Genomic DNA, 14,346 nt, shown 5'->3' with positions numbered 1-14,346 from the left:
ATTGATTAACCTTCCAAATTTGAAATTATTTTTATTTTTTATTTTATTCATTCTTTGTATTTGACATCATTCAGCATTTTGCCACTGTCTGTAAGATAGTGAAAAGATAAAGATCATCCGGGCAGCCGTAAAAGCTCTTACTTTACGACACCTAAAAAGAAGAATCAACGAACGCTGCAAAGTCATTCAGACAGCTGTGCATGTCCTTTTCCTGAATGTATCCACTACGTTACATTTTTCCTGTGCCTTTTTCTCCAAATGGTTATTGTCCTTTTAAACCCAACTTTGCACTTCAATATCAAAATGAAGCGCCTACTTTTACCGAAATTATTCAACAAATCATTGTCACTTAGACCTACATCATCATTGTCACCAGTGTCATTGCTATAGTCATTCTCAGTGTCACCACCATCGTCATCGTTCCGCAAGTGTGATGTGGTAAAAGAAAGGTCGACCGACCATTTATATTCACCATGGGTTCTATGTGACTCAGTCATTGTAATTCAGTACTGGTAGGTTGTGGTTTGCTGTATAATTTCAATTCTAAATTGTGACCTCTTTGACAGAGCAACATTTCATTCTACAATAAGGGAAAGTTAGAATGGATGGACAATTTTAGTGATTATCTAGCAATGAAAGGTGCATGATAAATGCTAATTCGTAGGTTGTAGTTTTTATTACGATGAAATCTTTGAGCTTATTTTTTATACTTTTCTTTCTTAACTTAACTTAACTTCATAACTTGCAGCTATGAAAGATTATGATAATTCAATAAAAAAAATTATGCACCACTACCAGTGAATTGAAAGTGCAAGAAATTCATCAACTTCAATAAAATGGAGTGTGTAATAAATGTATTTGACAATTTTTAAATGCACGAAGCATGATTCATATATCAAATATATTTTTAAGTATCCTCGTCACTGCCGGTGTAAGCATAGCTGTCCCATTTTATATAGAATTTCCATATTACATGGGACAGTAATGCGTTCTCCGGCAGTGCATTCCATAATAGTTCTTTTGAAGGATATGCCTAGAAAGTATTATGCAATTTTGCACTCCATATTGATTTAGACACAACAGGTCAATTTACAAAAGCTATACGTCGTAATAAAACATCATTTAATCCGAAACAAAGGAACAGTTCCAGCACAAATAGCGAAAAATTAATAAGTTTTTAGATTTTTCCATAACACAAAAAGGCATCGCTAGTAAAAGGAAGTGAAAAGTCTCTCTGGTGAATTTGAAATAATATAATCTTAAAATTGGAACCGTATCAGTGAGTTTAGCAATAATAAGTCCAATGCCCAGCAATGTAGTGGTGAACAACAAAACATCTGTATGTACCTTATGTAGAAATCGTACCTATCAATCCGATACTTAAAAGAGCTCAAATCGTGTACCGTAAAATCAACGAAAGTATTAGCGAAGACAACACATCAAGAAGACTGGCAACTCTTCTATTTTCTCATATGACCGCTATGAGACCGACAAAATCGCGTCATCTGCCGCACAAAGGTAAATGCTTCGAAAGATTTTAATAGCAAAGATTATGACCTCAGAAGAAAGGTTTGTGTATTTGCTTATTTTTCTATGCAGTACTTCCACCTTCACTCGAGCGCAGCGCTACTGTATCTGTCGCTTGGATTCTGACAGAGTTGCCAGTCTTCTTGATTTGATGTCTTCGGTATTAGGAAGCATATTGTCAAATTAGAACCTGAAGCTGATGGAGTGAACGTATTCAACGAAGTTAATATATATATTATATATATATTTTTTTTTTTCAAATCCAACCACTACAAGGAGTGAACAATTATTAATTTTATCGTTGTTGCCAAAGTCAGAGTCTACAAAAAAAATTATGAATCAATTTATTGCTCTCAAATATATCGCAACAGAGGCTAAGAAGATATGAGCTCATTCGTCGAAAAGCGCAAGATATGGCATAGCCTTAAGTGATGAAACAAAAGAGGCAGTAATATGTTTTTTTTTTAAGATGACTACTACTACAGGATGTCCCTCTGTACGTTCAGCCTATAGACTGTTGAGGAGCTCACAACTTGTCACTGTGTCGGCTCACCGGACTGGTTGTGGTTTCAACAATCCTTTCGACGCTTGTCTGCGAGCTTTTAACGATACTAATGAGGATTTAGATATTGTGATTAGCAAAAGTGCTTTTAAAAATAGGAATAAGAATATTAGGTAAAGTAGCCTGTACAATTTTTTATCGAAGATGAAACAACAAATAAATAAGTTTTCCAAATATAAGCCGAGCAATGCTTGGTCAAAAAGACTATGTGTCTGTGTCGAAAGAAAGAAAACGGCAAGTTATTCTGAAATGGTTGCATAAGATGACTTTAAGAGAAGCTTACAAACGTTTCAATTAAATTCACGGCAATGCATAAATTGGATTTTCTTCATTTGCAAACCTCCGGCCTAAGCAATGTAAACTTTTAACCAGCTCAGAAACACATCATGTTTGCGTGTGCACGCATGAAAACATCACTCTCATTTACTCAGTTAAAAATAATACTATTTAATTTATTTTAAAACGTTGATTGACAGCATACTTTGTGAAAACAAGACTACGCTATTTTAAAATAACCCAAATTTGGGTAGAATTCACCCAGATTGGTCAAAACTGAACCTACCCAAAAATGGGTAAACTGTTTGGAAGTGAAAAGTTGACAAATGGACTACATCGACATGAATCCGATTGACTTTGTAGGCAGGATCAGCACGTCCAATGTTTTTATCACTTCTCGGTTTCCTCTCGACCGTCAAACGTTCCGAAAATGATTTGAGCACACCGTGAACAGTGGATTTAGGTAAATCATCAACTTTGAACAATTTGATTACCTAATGTAATACGAATATCTGGTTTCATTAGTTTTCTACTGTAAGTTATAAGATTACATATTTTATTGAACGGCTACGCAGTCTTTGTTAAATTGAACGTGTTTTTATTTACCCGACGTTTCGTTCGTACGTGACCGGGATTGGCCAGTACTACAAGTTCATAACATAGTGTATCCGACGTCATGTACCAACACATTAGAGACCGGATAGTTACAGTTAGACAAAACATAAGACAAAAAGCGAAAAAACTATTTTCCCCCTGAAGTAGACACAATCCCCGTGTCGAAACGTCGGGTAAATAAAAACTCGTTCAATTTAACAAAGACTGCGTAGCCGTTCAATAAAATATTCAACGATACAGTCGATCCTCCACCAGTTATAAGATTACATTTTTTAACATTTAGTTCTAACAAACTTTTACAACACCACGTATGGGACAGATTTTGCCTATTTGCACGATATGATATAATTCCCTGCACAGTGGAGAATAAGTTCAAGACACTGAAGAAGTTTTCGCATTGTAGACAAAAGACGCGTATCTGTCAAGGATAAGCCATTAAGGCTTTCTTTATAAAACATTTACGTGCTGAGCATTTTAAATTCTAAAAATACAATAAAAACCTTCAAACAATTAGATACATGCAGGAACGATATCCCCACTTAAAAATATCAATACAATTTACGAACGTCTATGCACTCCTAACCAAATTTCACTTGACCTTTATGTTTTTCTATGTTTGGCCCATTTGAGTGGAGCTTATTTTAATACTATTAATGATGAAAGTTTCTTGATGTCAATCATCAATTTGACCCCAACCGCTGGTTACAACAATGGTTTTTAAATTCATTACTATTTGATATTTATTAAATCAACAAAGATATGTGCGTCACTCGCTTCTTTTGTTATGCCTCCATTTCAAAAGATCCGAGGAAAAACAAAAGGACTCGAACAAACATCATCAAATATTTTCCATCGAGTCTGTCACGTGAGACATCAACACATTTCCGGTATTCTTTGAGAGTAATCATAACAAGAGTGGTATTGTCGACAGGTTCGATTTCGCCCTCCAACATTCTCTGACATCTTCATCATCGTCATCGAAACAACCTTCACATCATCGCCGTCAACTACAGAACAGAATGAAGCTAACCGTTTCAAAGAAAACAGCTAACAAAAAATATACTATGCCTCAGGTGTAGGAAAGGCAAGTATCCCATAGGGAAAGATGGGGTAATACGTGCCCGGGGAAATATGACTACTAGAGTTTTTTTTTTCTCGTACTATTTAATAACTAATTGACAGCTCCCAGATGAAAGTTCAGCAGCTTTTCTAGTGATTATGGGTAAAAACCAATTAAACTTGTTTTTAAATACACTTAAATAAGCGATGTTGGTCGTATTATTCCGTGATACGTATTACCTCACCTTACCCTACGACTTGAAACGATATTGGAAGCGTAGATAGGTGGGCAGTATTTAACGGTGCCAAACTGAATATGAAGGTTAGACGAAAGCGAGTTAACTATATGACCCCCTACGAGGAAAATTGAATGAATCCAGTCAATGGCTGGTTCGTTACTTATTTTCAAACTAAATAATCAGCCTAATGTTCAAAAATCACATGAACAACTATTAAACGGTGCATGTTTCGTGAAATAGCTTTTGTATGGTGTTCTATCATAACTTAAATATTGTTGCAACGATTTGGAATTGAATATTGGTTAAATATCTCATATAAATAATGTGTCGTTTACCTAAATACATTCATCTATATCAATATGAAACCCATATAAATAACAAAGATGATCAACAACATAAACAATTTGCACAACCAGACCCATGCTAGTTTTGCTACTTTTGGAACATAAAATATTTAGTTTCTGATATTGTTGTAAACAACATAACAGTACAACTATCCCCACTCTCAATTTAACACATTCTAAGTCAGAAGCAGCATCAAGATGAAAATCGTTGATCAAAATGCTGCTATCTTCAAGGTTGCAAAGACTCATTTCAGCTAAAATAATGTTTTTCGGAATAATAAAACCAAAAGATGGTATGATGGAATGTTTTACTTGTAACTTACAAGAAGAGGTTACAAAGTATGCGTTGGAAACATAAAACCTTTTTGCTTTCTATGAGTCACAATCAGCGATTTGCTGATCGCTGAGTGAGTGAGTGAGTAAGTGAGTGAGTGAGTGAGTAAGTGAGTTTGTGAAAAATCGCTGATTGTGACTCTCATGAAGTGAAATAAACAGGTTTAATATGTCAAACACATTCTTTGCAACCTCTTCTTGTATCCTACCAATTCAAAATTTGATCATGGCATCTAATTATTTCATAATTTAGAAAAAACATTGTTTTAGCTGAAATGAGTCTTTGTAACCTTGGCTATCTTACGTACGTACATGTTTGGTATCGAGCATTTCTTCGGATTGTATCGGCGTGGTTGAATCGTTTCAAACATCACATGTTATTTACTTAGCGGTCAACAATGATTTTGTCGTCTATTCTCATTCCCATATAGCCGAAAACTTATGTTACCGTATCCGTGATAATGTTTGCACCATCGTACAAATATGGTTCCCGTTTCACCTGTGCATACAATGCCTTGGTTTTCTTTGCATGCACGTAACCTATAGCTCATACCGTAGTAGGCTGTGTATAAAAGAAAATGATTTACTTAGTTTTACAGTTGCACCATGACGAAGTGGTAGCGTATTCGTGATTTGTCCCGGTGGACCGTCAAAAGGGTTTTAGACCGAGAAAAGAAAGGACAACTATCCGCGAAGGTGGCCACAAGTCGTCCGAGGTCAGCTCGGGTTCCGAGGGTTATCGCTGCTATTAAAAGGAAGATTCGGGTGAATGCAGTGCGTTCAATAAGGAAAATGGCAAAGGAACGCGGGATCAGTGACTTTACGGGGCGAAGTCGAGGGCACGGAAAAAAAAACTCACATAATTACCAACCGCATCCGGGAGCTACGAGTCGAACGAAGCAAGAAAATCTTGAACTACCTTAAGCGAAAAAATCCGGTAATCCTGTTCACCGACGAGAGCATATTTACCGTCGATCCCGTATCAAATTCCAGAACCGACCGGTATACAAGTTCTCTTCCGGTAAAGATGTGGCCGACGAGCACAAGAACGTGTATTTGACCAAGCATCCTGCTAGCATTATGGTGTTTGGATTGGTGGCTTCCGATGGCAAAAAATTGACCCAGTGTTCATTCCAGATGGCGACAAGGTCAACACGGAGGTCTACATTGGGATTTTAAGTAAGCATGTTCTTCCGTGGATCAAAGAACAGTACGGTCCGAAGCCAAATGTTGTATTTCAACAAGATGGGGCTCCGTGCCACACCTCGAACTACACTCAGAAGTGGTTGCAGGAACATCTTCCGTTCTGGGCGAAGGATATGTGGCCGCCATCCAGCCCCGATCGTAATCCGCTGGATTACTCAATATGGCCCGTCATGAAGGCCAAGGCCTGTTCTCAACGCCACCCGAGTACAGCAAGCCTCAGACAAACATTGACCCGTACCTGGAGATAAATGGATCAAGACTACATTATTAGAACCAACCGTGCATTCCGGAAGCGTTTGGAGGCCGTAATTGCAGCAAGTGGAAATTCGATCGATGATTAACATAGTTTAAGACTCTGAGAAACATCCCCCCTTTGAATAAATAAAAAAACTCGAAAAAGAAATTTTTGAGATTTTTTTAATTTTGACAATGCTCAATGGTGCACCTAGCATCTCCAATGAAACACATGGATTGTAAATAAATTATGAAGAACTGATAAAGTAAGGTAGTAAATATGAACAAATTAGCTTTTCTAGAAATAATGCAATTTGATTCTGCATCAACCAATGGATCATGAAACCATATTTGACCAATTTTATGTACAAATGTTGCTCAATAGAATTTCCATGCCTAGTTTTTCAAAAATGTTTACTTTTTAGTATTTAACAGCATTTAACAGCATTTAACAGCATTTAAAGCATTTAACAAATAGCTTTAAATACCTTTTCTTTCTTCTCTAGCGTTGGTGCCGGAGAAATACGGGAAAGTTAAGCGTGTCATCCTGGAGAAATTATCTGTGGAGCAGCGCCACAATATGTCACAAGCATACGAGGTGTATCTAAAAAAAGGAAACACCCTCTCGTTTCATTTCCTCAATTGATAACGAGATTAAAAATAAAAGATGTTTATGAAAAATGAAAGGCACCGGATAAATCCTTATAGCAGCTGGAAAGAAATGTCTAGAGGTGCATCGTTTTACAACATCAAGGATTCAGAGGAAGATATAGTGGTGCTTGAAGAAGATGTGCTGAAAATTAACGAGGCAACTCCAGAGACTGGAAAGAACATAAAAGATAAATCAAGCAAAAGCTATATCCAGCAGCCACTAGTGTTCAAGTACGCAGATTTCATTTACTTGATTTGTTTTTTTAGCACTGTTTCGACCGAGTTCTATCCCTTTAACGATTTTCTCCGATGATGACGACGACTGCCACGGAAAATTAATGACATCATCGGACTGATGGCATTAAGAAAACTACAGCAACAAAAGCATACACATAGAATGACCTCCTCGGAAGGCACAACGAGGCAAAATATTGCACATCTTAAGCGATCTCGGTCCTACTAGAAGAACTTGATTTGTTTTCCGTCGATCTTGTTTTCGATGCTGAGCACATCCCACACCTGGACCCTACCTATCGACCCATCAACTCATGAACCGGGGACCAACGGGTTTACTTCCCTTCCAAAGGAAGGCGTGATCAGAGATGTTATGCCTCAGAACATCCCGGCGGTGCCGACTGGGTTGAAACCAGGCCTGCTGGGGTGAGAGGTAATCACGCTTACCACTACACCACCGGTGCCACTCTCGGTCTTACTCTATTTCGTTTTGAAACGTTTTTTCGCCGTTATGATTCTCGCCGTTATGTCTTATAAGCACTTAAGTAAACTGGTTGTAGAAAACAAACCTCACCTGACCCGCCGTGACAATGATCAGTTTTCCACAACGGCCCTCATCATCGTGTTAGAGAGGCCGCGTTCGCACACAACATTATAATCTAATCGGTGCCAAGCCTGCATGTGATCACGATCGCGACTTTTATTTACTATGTGCCACAAAACGAATCAAGTTTCAACACGTATAAAATCCTAATACATCACACGCACCCAACCGCACCAATACATCACGCACCTGGCCAACTCGTAAGGCAACAAACGAATATAAAAAAAAAAACAATGAAAATAAGAATATTTTACAACTGGATTGAATTCACCAAATCAATCCATAATTCATGTCCGGGTGCGAATTCCAGATGCTTCCACGCATATTTATATATCTTGCCAATTCTAAAGCATGTAACAAAGGAAAATGCGATAGTATACCAAAAACCAGTGAATCAGCAGCACGAGAACAAAACACCTTACAAAGCTTATTGATTCAAATTAAATTAAAATATTACACACGGGATACAAACCTAACACAACGTGACCACCAGTCCACAACACCACAACCGAAAACTCCAATCACTCGAGAACAAAGCGCAAGAAAAACTAATGTAATCGAACCATAAAAAAACGTAGTAGCTACACAGCATTCTCAAAAGCGATTTGGTACTTTATACTGTGCATTGCGCACATTATAAGTGCAGTTTTACGATAAATCGATTTGTTGCCTTCCCTGAACTGGCTCACAACGAAAAGTTCACATAAGACACTAAAGGGGGCCCTACACGATTGCTATCAGTTGATCTAGAAATGACATAAAAAAATCAATAATTTTCTCTTTCCACGCTTTCCACAAGAGCTTTACTCATCACACGTAACTATCCGATGTGCGGTAATTAAGCCGCATGGATTCCTGTTTACCCAGACTTAAATAAAATATGGCTAGCTTTCAAGCATACTTATGATTTAAGGATTTTCAACAATTAGATATTTTTATAGACTTTTTGGACCTGGAATTTGTTTTGAGTTTTTCAGAAATAGATAAAATGTCATATATCCACTGGGAGGGAGAGTCAGTTTGATGTTTATAAGCATTTTTTCGACATTGAAGAAATTTTATAGATGCAGTGAACTTTGGAAGATAAATGTTATGAATTTCGATTCTAGCCAAACAATAAAATTTATGATTAACTTTTCTTCCATTTCATTTTATTTTTTGCATAGCTGGCTCATTCACCACCAACCACGGTCATTTTTCAATCAACCAAAGGCCAAGATCAAACACTGCATGATCGCCATCTATTATATTACGAATACTCCACACAAGGGTGAATAAAGGCTTGACTAATCGCACCAACCGAACAATAGATCAGCGTAGTCAAGGTCATACCAGGTAGCAAAGGGAAATGAGGGAACAATCAGTATCCCGAGAACAAAACATCCACTGCACAATGGGGTAAGAGAGGACATTATTTAAACTTGTTTTCAACTGGTTCAGGTTTTGTTTTGTCATTCCCATCTGATTGAATTTTACTAATAAATCCAAATTATCATGACAATCGATTAAGAAATATTTTTGGTAGAAATTCATAGTTTAAATCTAGTTTAATCTCCACTAACATCCTGCGATGATGAATCCCACATAACTGAGCAAATATACATCCCCAGTTGGGTGTACACGCCACATTTTTTGGTCTCCAATTTTCTTGCACTGGACTGCAGCTCGGTACTTCACATTCTCTTTTCATGCGGTCTCCACTAGCATCCGGCGATGATGAATCCCACATAACTGTAAGCAAATCTTACATCCCCCGGTTGGGTGTACCAACCGATTTTACGAACCGTCCTCTGCTCTTGAGCAGCTACAATCCTCATCTGCAATTCTCCCACGAAAAAGAATTCAGCAACAGGCTACCATTTCTGGGTACCCTTATCACACGAATCGAAGATCAAACACTCAAACCCAGAGGGTACAGCAAACAAATTGCCTCTGGGCGACTGCTCAATTTCCAGTCCTTCCAATTTCATTGATCGCGTTACCAAACTGACGACAAACCAACCGATAGAACGTCAATCATCTTCCAACAATCTGTAACATTTATTAACCACATGTTATGTCGCATTCACATCAGAAGCTATCCAAACGTAACAACACATCGGTTCTCACTTCCACCAGTATCATCGCCCTCCATACGACTAGCCACTGAACTACCCAATATCCCAATGCTCCATCATTGTCACTCGCCTCATGACAAAACACTGCAACTGACGTCTAACATAGCACACTCCCTAAAGCGAGACTACCATCAAGATATATTAGCATACCGCACAGCCATGACAACAGAAAACATCCTGAGACAGGTAAAAGATGCAATGGCAAAAACACAACGATCAAAAGTCATGTACAGCATACCATGTAACACTGGCATTCTACTGACAACTAGACTAAGTAGTCATCAAGCACTCATTAACAATCTAGCAAATTTAAGTCAAACAAACACGATACAAAGAGACTCAAGAAAAACACAGCTCTAATGGCCCATACTACTCAAAACAATCATATTGCCGACCTAAACTACCAGCTTAGACTAAGCTCGAAGAGAGTTGGCTCTCGCAATATTGAAAATGCGTCATATTACCAACGCAACACTTATTTGGCTGGTCCGACGTCCTTCAGGATTTCACTTGCGTTACAATGTTGCGCTAACAAACTCGGTTCATTGCTGCTTGTCTTCAGTTTCTCGAGCTTCCCACACATCCTACATCTTGTTCCACTTGGTCTAACCACCTGATTCGCTGCGCTCCACTACGTCTTGTACCGGCCGGTTTTGAGGCAAACACCATTTTTGCGGGATTGTTGTCCGGCATTCATACAACGTGTCCCACCCATTGTACCCTTCCAGCTTTAGTGACTTTTTGCTTAATGGGTTTGCCATAGAGTTGCGCCCGCTCGTGGTTCATTCTTTTCCTACACTGTTTTCCAATATCCCTCCAAAGATTATCGTTCGAAAACTCCCAGTGCTTCGAGGTCCTCCTCGAGCATTGTCCACGCCTTGTGCCCACAGTGAGCTATCGGTCTTATCAACGTTTTGTACATGGGGTGAAGGACCAAGACCACAAGGTATTGTAAAGTCCGTAGTAAACACGTCTTACGACAATAATATTATTGCCACAGACAAACAGACATAACTCTCACAAGTTGTTAATCAATCAAGCATTTAACGGTTAATTTAAAAGTATCTCAGTTGGTAGTACTGCCACCCTTGGCGCGCATAGTCAATTCCCTTGCGTTTGACGTTTACACACTACCGCCATCTGTTCAGCGTACTACCCACCACAGTGTACTCAACAGATGGCGGTAATGTTTTAGCGACGATGTTTTACAATGAGAAATATTCAATGTGTTATGTCTGTTTGTCTGTGCTATTGCTAATAACTCTGCTGCAGTTTTTTCCGACGGCACCAATGATTCAAAGTACACAAATGCCGAACTTATCTCCGTCGATTATCACACTTCTTTCAATGTGAGCTATATCGCGCTCTGTTCTTCCAGCTAACATATACTTAGTCTTCGACGTATTCACCTATAATCCAACTTGTTCTGCTTCACGTTTCAGCCTGGAGCACTGCTTTTTGTTCATTGATTTATAGGCTCAACCAAATTAAATTTACAGAGCCGAGGTTTCTTGTTCAGTATACAAAACATCTTAAAACTATAGTCAAAACATACAATAAAATAAACACTTTATCTTCCTCTATCCAAAAAGCTTCCTCCATTAGAACAGGAGCCGCTTCCAGTAGTTTCATTGTATGGCAGTATCGCCTCCATTGCTGTGATGGACGCAAAACGCACTCACACACTCACACATCACGAAACGGTTGCTTTCCAAAGTCGACGACGCATCGACTGAAAGAAGTGCTGATGAATAACAATGAGGAGGACCACACAATGGTTGCTGCCGAGTAAACAGACGATCGCGTGACACACATCGAGAGTGGCCTGCTTCTGTCGACAGCCGAAGGAACATTGAACCAACTGGAATGTTCTTCTGAAAATACATCGTTAGCGAAGCAGATGAACTGACTGCACTTATTGAACATTGTGCCCGCATGCTGAAACCTGCACGTTTCATAACACTTTCCAATAACGCGCCCGGTATCTTCACACAGCATTATACACCATCCATCGTAGCCTTGATCAGTCTGGTCAGGACAATCGTTCTCGTCCATATTCTTCCATAGCTCTTCACGGGTAATAGTATCGAAGACGGCGTTGAAATCGATTAATAGGTAGTGCATACGGACTACACATTTTTTTCCTTGGTTTGTTTTTCGTCGATCTTATTTTCCGTGCTGAACACCAATGCTATCGACGCCAGGGAGGCAGCTCCCACACCTGAACCCTACCTATCGACCCATCAACTCATGAACCGGGGACCAACGACTTTACTTCCCTTCCGAAGGAAAACGTGATCAGAGATGTTATGCCTCAGAACCAGTGGTGGCACGAGTCCTGGAGTTTAACATTTTTTCCTAAACATTTGATACTTTTTGCGATAACCATTGTGACGACACACAAAACAAACTGGCAAGCGGCAAAAATGTCATGACATTTCTAAACTGTTTTCTGCCAGCGACAGAACATTTTCGCACAAAGAAGCAGACAAGACCGGCGGCGCGCGCGACATAAATTTATGTCGTGTAGAATTTTGCTGATTTCTGGCTAATTACTGCATTTATTTGATGTTTATTGCATGGAATTAAAAGATAAGAATGAAGACTGACCACTCATAAGCATTGATGTTAAAATTATGCGTAAATAAGGGAGTTGGTAATTTACTGTCACACGCAAACCTGCAGCTAAAATTTCATTACAATAAACTGTTTGGAAAAATCAGGCTGCGAGATTTTATTTATTTTCTATCTCCGCTGTTCGCTTGGAATGTAGTTATAAACGGCCGCCCGTGTGCTGGCTGTTTTGTTTCGCTCTGGACGATGGTTTTTCAAAAAATGTACTGTTGCCACCTCTGCTCAGAACATCCCGGCGGCGTAAACTGGAATTGAACCCAGGCCTGTTCGGGTAATCACGCTTACCACTACACCTCTGGTACCGCTAGTATGGACTTTAAAATTTAAAAATTCAATTCAATTAAATTAATTTCAAACCAAACATTTATTAAACGATTATTCAACTGCGGGAAAATTAAACCGAAAATACAGAACATGAGACAGGGTTGTTTCTTCTTTAGTCATTTATTTCATTATTTCTGACGAAGAATAACACCACACAGATATTAGAAAATTTATTACATACATATATGTCTTTGCATATATACATATAACCATGCATCTTCCGATCACCAGCCGCTTGCCTTGCCATCTGAATCATCATAGAATACATAATATAAGCAGCTCAATAATCAATAAAAGCTTGCTTGAAACTGAATACCCATAGGCAACTCTAGCGGAATTTTGAATCTAATGCGTCGTTTATAAATCATTTACACAGGATGCTATTAAAACATGGACGCATGGTGATATAAGAGCTATTATGCGGAATTATTCACCTTTATTCAGCAATATTGTAAAGGAATGCAATGAAATCTAATAACGGAGCAAGAATACATTTAATAAACGCCTAATAAAGCATGTTGTTAATTCATTTGAATGGAGGCGAACCAGCCCAAGGCTGAAAGCCTCATTAATAAAGTTAAATAATAATAATAATAATTCATTTGAAAACCCTCGAGTTAAAGCGTCAATGAATGTGCAGTTATTCACTGTTTTATTACATCAAACCTCTGGTGACAGTCGTCGTTTTTAAAGCTTGTAATATGTAAATTAATCAGATCAGAGCAAACAGCGGAATAAAGGTGCATCTATAATTTGACTACCCGTTTTATTCAGAATTGTACATTGTAATACAGTATTTATTCAATGCTTATTTGTGGATCTCGATTGTTTGTAGGGTACCTACTTGGCTCCGTGATGTGTTAACAGACATTTGAGCCTAACTAAATAAACGATTAGTGGAAAAGGAAAAGTCACATGAAATGTAAAAATACCAGCATTCAGCTCTTATCTGTTATTCAATTTAGTGCAACTAAATTGTTTTTCCACAACATCTTATCAAAATTGTTGATACACCTCTTATCTTTTACTTGAGTGCTTTCTCCAAAAAAAAATATGCACCATGAAATTGCTGTTGAATCGAAAAGTTTCATTCTACCATCTATCTCGCGTTACTCGTGATGTTGTTGTGTAATAAAGATTAATGTCGCTTACAGGAGCGCTTTCGTCGTAAATGAAGTAAAAAATTACGCTGGTTTGCAACGTGTATTGTATTAACGTGCTCGTAATTAATCTTTCTCGTCTATTATCAAAAAATGTATGCTTGATAAGCTCACCGAAGACGTTGGTGCTATTCTAGAAACTTTTTTTGTTCCTTAATTCAATCCATGTTCTGTAAGCGTCAAGAACAGAAGGTAAGCCGCAATATATTTGATCTTTTCTAAGGCAC

Source organism: Ochlerotatus camptorhynchus, unplaced genomic scaffold, assembly GCF_037179485.1.
Source record: "Ochlerotatus camptorhynchus isolate MF236.1 unplaced genomic scaffold, CSIRO-AGI_Acam_v1.1 ptg000240l, whole genome shotgun sequence".
Taxonomy (NCBI): Eukaryota; Metazoa; Arthropoda; class Insecta; order Diptera; family Culicidae; genus Ochlerotatus; species Ochlerotatus camptorhynchus.
This window is presented reverse-complemented; position numbering follows the sequence as displayed.